This window comes from Lutra lutra, chromosome 6 (genome assembly GCF_902655055.1).
Source record: "Lutra lutra chromosome 6, mLutLut1.2, whole genome shotgun sequence".
In the NCBI taxonomy this organism is placed as follows: Eukaryota; Metazoa; Chordata; class Mammalia; order Carnivora; family Mustelidae; genus Lutra; species Lutra lutra.
The window spans coordinates 56,453,721-56,459,687 of NC_062283.1; positions in this window are offsets into that span (position 1 = coordinate 56,453,721).

Consider the following 5,967-nt stretch of genomic DNA (forward strand, 5'->3'; position numbering starts at 1 on the left):
TTCTCATCAAATCCTTTTGATATCTTCAAAATTTCCCCAGTAAAAGATCCCTTTCAGATATCATTATATCACACATAATGATTGGCTAAAAATTCATGTCTCTGAAGTGAGTGAAATCAGGTACAATAGCTTTCTCATCATTTTCTTAATATATAGTAGAAGTTCTCTTTTATTGACATCTATTTTATTCAACTCATGGAATTATACAAGCTGTCTAGTCTATTACTATAATCATATCTTACAAACAATTATATGTTACCACCTTACCTGATAATTGTTTGAATGATCCGATTTTAGCAACTTGCCAACATGAAGCCTTTCTAAAACAACCAGTTAGAGACTCACTCATGTTCAAGTGTACTAAATGGGAGTGGTAATTTCTACATTGAATTTATTAAAAAATACAGAGTCTGGGAGTCCGCAAGAATACCCTCAGGTTCAATAATTTGTTAAAAAGAGTTAGAATTCCAGAAAAAGCACTTATCTTCATGGTTGCTGTTTACTATAGCAAAACAATAGAGATTCAAAGCAGAAAGATTCAAAGGCTAGAAAAGAATCCCATATGAAAAGTCCAGGAAATTCCAGACATAAGCTTCTAGCTGACTTCTCCCAGAGGAGTCAAGTGAACTGGACTATTAGCAATATTGGGTGGCAATATGAAGTAATGCCAACCAGGAAGATCACCAAACCTTGGTTTCCAGAGTTTTTATTTGAGCTTGGTCATAAGACATGATTGACCATCCACAGGGCTTATCTTAATCTCTATCATTCCAGAGGTTGAGCTGTTACCACATGGCCCCAGACCACCCAGTAAGTCATTATTAGCATAGACTATCTAGGTGACCCAACATCCCCAAGTAAACAAATACACTCCTATCAGGCAGGAAATTCCAAGGGCTTAGGAATTACCTCCCAGAAGCTGAGAGTAAAGTCCAGACCTCAAACAATTGTAGGTTATCAGTTTACCTAACACTTCTTTGAATGATACAATTTTAGTACCTTGTCTATATGGAACCTTCCTAAAATTCAATGCTCATTGATGTTTTTATAAGTGTAATTAGTGAAAGTCTTCATTTCTGTGTTGGACATATCAGAAAGACTATAAAGACAAGTTGCTAAAATAATGACAACAAAAACAGACCGATTTTGCATTAAGTGTAAATAAGACAATAGGACTAGAAAGTAGACAACACAAAAATCTAGAAAGACTCTTATTTAGATTGCTTATCAAGATTCTTTATCTTAGGGCACCTGGGTGGCTCAGGGGGTTAAGCCTCTGCCTTCGGCTCAGGTCATGATCTCAGGGTGCTGGGATCAAGTCCCAAATCAGGCTTTCTGCTCCTCAAGGAGCCCGCTTCCTCCTCTCTCTCTCTCTCTGCCTGCCTCTCTGCCTACTTGTGATCTCTGTCAAATAAATAAATAAAATATTTTTTAAAAAAAGATTATCTTATTTAAAGAACCTGAAGTTGAATATCTTAGACAATGAACTTTTTGTGTAGTTTATGCCAGGAAATAGATAGGAAATTTCAATCTGCAGACACGGCTCCCCGCCCCCGCAAAAAGATCTTGGCCTTAGAACAAAAGGTTGGAAAATAGATGCATACATGTGGATCTTCACTGACTAATTCTTTTTTCTGGTTTTTAAGTTTTTCAATAACATGCCAACCATTAGATAACAGGGAACTGACAATGTGGAATTTTATTCAAGCCCTGTGCTCTGGAAATAGCCAATGTTAAAGGAGCCTCACCCATTATGCTCCAGAAAGCAAGAGCTTACTGAAAAAAAAAAAAATCCTTCCCCATTAGACTAAAAAAGACTCACAAAAATCCCCTTGTTTACCTATGACAAAACCAGACACAGACCTTCCAAATTCCCCTTTTTGCCTCACGAAATTATAATCTGAACTACTCATCCCACTGATCAATCAGAACAAAATATTTGTCAGCCAAACTTCGTTAAGCTTCTCTCCTACCTCTAGGCCCCTGAACATTGGTCTGCCTCCTGCTTGAGCCAGCATACAACCCCTCTTGAGAATGGACTCACCTCAGCCAGAATATTCTCTGAGCTACTATCCCATCCTGCCCTGCTCTCATTCCCTTTAAAATATTTTTTCTTTCTTTCCTTTAGTTCTTTCTAATTTTCTTCCTTTTTTTTTTTTTCTTTCTTTTTCTCTTTCCTTGCCTTTGGAGGCATTTCTTTCAAGTCATTATGCAGTTGTCAGCAAAATGTTGCCCCTCCCTGACCCATCTCACCCCTTCACACTCTGGGAGTCTCAGGGAGACTCTCTTCCTCAGGAAGAGCCCTTCCGCCTAGCCCAATTCTGAGGCACTGAAACAATGTTTTTGGTATGTTTATGCCTTGTCCATTCCAAAATCACTTCAAGTGGTAAATAATACTATTTAAATTGATTGATTTGATTAAAAATCTTAAGTTCTACTCTGATGGCCTTTTTCTGGAAGTTTTTGCAACTTGGGTTCACATTTTAAGCTGAGAGATTAGTTGATAATTACTGACTGTAATTACAGATAGTTTGGTGAAAATTTGCCAGTTTTCAGGCTTTACCAGTATTTGTTTCCGACAACAATCTTCAAGCTGTTTACTGTACATCTTGAGATGCCTCCCCTCAGGCAGGGGAGGATATGAGACTATACTTTATTCATCTAGGTATTTTATCTGAACTAAAGAAATATATTCAAGGGTCCTAATTCATTGACCAGGTGGCCATCTTCATGAATAAACTATTACATTTTTCTGTACATACAGATTACTGGATAGCCCATACTCTCATTTTATTTGATTCCCAAGAAATAATCTTGGAAAAGTTTGACATTCTGGTGTCCTAAGATGGTCCGTAGAAGTGCCTTCTTAAGTGAAATAGTAAGAGGATCATGTCTATCATCTTGGATGCAGTGAGAAGGGTAAGTGTGCAGATTAATAATAATAGTACATTTTATAAAGAATCAACTATTTACATAATTTCCATTAAGAACCCACCAGAATGGAACAAATTTGGGGGGTGAGATAGCCCTCATCTTTTAAGTAGAAATTTGGGTGCCCTGTAATCCAGTGCCCTGTAAATATAGAAAATATGCCCAATCATTAACAAAGGTAGATAAATGGTCAATAAATCAGATTGTTTTCGTATATTTATTTTAACGTCGATAAGTCCTCTAGATGAATAACCCTTCCTATTGAATCATAGAGTTTAAATAGCTTGCCACAAGCAACAAAATAAAAAGCAGAATCTGAATTCAAATTTATATCTGGTGGGTGTCAAAGGTCACATTTTTTTTTCATTATGCCATACATTACACATCAAGAGCTGTATAACATGCTTCAGACCCTCCTTATGCCCAGAAGTTAAATACCATAGATTATATTGGAGTATATAGTGAACTCTCGGTAATAATAATATAAATAAACAATCATATTGCATGTTATCAAATTATCAAAATTATCTTCCTTGAGGGATGACTCTCCATTCCCCACCAATATAAAACCATGTTAATACCCTGTACACTTTCTCCTGAAATAAGAGCTTTGGAATCAGGAAAACTTGAATTCTCTCACTTATCAACTATAGGACCTTGGATGGATCACTTCACCTTTTTTTTGTTTTTTTCCTTAAGATGTACATATTTATTTGAGAGAAAGAGAGAGCACTAACAAGAGGAGAAGCAGAGGGAGAGGGAGAGAGAGAGAATTTCAAGCAGACTCTCCCCTGAACATGGAGCCTGAGGCAGGGCTGGATCTCACAACCCTGATAGCAAGACCTGAGCTGAAACCAAGAGTTGGACACTCAACCAACTGAGCCACCCTGGTACCCCTGGTCACTTCTTAAAGCCTCAATTTCCTCATTTGAAATATTGGGATAATAATAACATCACTAGGATCTATGATTATATACTGTATTCCCTGTTATTATACAGCAATTTGAAATCACCCACTACAAGTGATTTTAATTCCTGACACACCCTGTTGGGTCTGATTGGACTCTGTCTCTCCCTCTGCTCTTTGTTTTAAAAAAGGACCCTATTTGACAGTAACACAGTTAAATGTGGATACCATTGGGAATATGGCTCTGAAACTAACAGTTACTTTCCACGCAAAGAAATACTGCTCATTCTTTTGTGCCTATGGCTGCCCCTTTTAGATTATTCCCAAGTTCAAGACTTGGTTCAAGAAGGTTTTCATTGCTGCCTGCCAGACAGGGCTAATTAGGATTGTGTTTCTGCACCCCACAGCCATGCCAGACAAAGAAGTCATTCAGCTGTGTACAGAACATTTAGTATCATGGCATCAAGCCATGTGGCATAATGAGTGTTGTGAAGCACCAGACTTAAGTCCTAATTGCAGCTCTACTGAATCGGAATTAAATACAAACCTGAACTCTCTTGGTCCCAGTTTACTTATCTACAAAATCATGGAATCACAGAATTTTGTTACATACAGCCATTGGGTTCCCCAAATTCTAAGTTACTAGGAATGACTCTCCAGAAATAAAATATTCAGAAGACTTCAATCACTTATTTGCACCTTCATTTATTCACTAATTTAAGCTCGTTTAGTGCCAGGCACTGTTCCTTCTAAACATTGGAGATCCCACAACTGGGGGGACAGGGTGAAAATAGAGTCTTTGTTTTCAAGAATTTTAAATTCCTGGAAGACAACAAATGATAAACTAAAAAGTAAATATAGAACATAATGGCAACTTCTAGAAAACTTGCGGAAATATTATTATCAAGAAGGCGATATAAAAAAATTTTTCCATTTAATCTATTAAATGAGTGCATTATTCAGTCATTCTAACACAAAAAGGAGAGATAAATATTTCTTTCTTGAGCAAATCAACTAGAATGGGCTATAGTCCAGATGCATAGTTAAAGTCAGTAGCACAAGGCCACCTCGACTAAGTGTCTACCTTCAGCTCAGGTCACGATCCCAGGGTCCTGGTATCAAGTCCTACATGGGGGGGTCCCTTGCTCAATGGGAAACCTGCTTCTCTGCCTGCTTCTCCCACTGCTTCTGCTCTCTAACAAATAAATAAATAAAATCTTTAAAAAAAGAGAGAGAGAGTGAGTCAGTAGTACAAAAAGTTGGAAAATTTGATGACAGCAAGATTTAAAAAAAAAAAAAAATTACAGAAAAGAATACAGACATAAATAAATGAGAAAGCTTACCAGGAGAGAAAAAAGAAAAAAATGAGGAATGCCTGGAATTTTAAGTCTATGTTAGGAGCTATATATCTGCTCATTTTTAACTCGTTGCAACAATTGAATAATTTATTTCTCTCAGTTTAAAATGAAACTAAGGCTCACAGAGGATGTGTCACCTGCTAGGATCTGCACACAGCCCTCACCTTAAAAACTTAAAAACCGACGCCCTTTCCCTGGGACTGAGACTCCTGTGAAACTCTTAGGACAGTGAAAGGGTGAGAACTTATTGTATAAGAGCCTTGACATTCTTGGTGTGACACTGATATTTGACCAACCACACACAGATCACGGGGTATCCTAGCAAACAATACAATTCTTTTTATTGTGAAAGTGTAGATTTCACACTGAAGGTTGAACATCTTGTATTTCTCTGAAATATCAAGATAAATCCTTGTTTTACATGAAGAGAAAATCCCTCCTCCAGGCTCTACTGGATAAAGCAGGTTGAGCTGAGAAGTGAAAAGAGAGAAAGGGGAAGGAGCTGAAATAAGGCAAGCATACTGTGTAGGGCTGAATTCATTTTAATTATAAAATAGATGGTTGACTAGAAGATAGGGCAAATATGATGAGCAATGCCTTCATGTTTTTGATTTGCACTGGAAGCCGCTGATTCTGCCTCGTTGCAATTGCAAACATTTCTATTATCTTGACAATTACTTTTACTTAAAGATAATGAGTGGGTTTGACTCTTCTGTCATAGTTCCAATTCTGAGCCTGCTTCTCATTTTTCTTTTCAATATTAAAATCTTC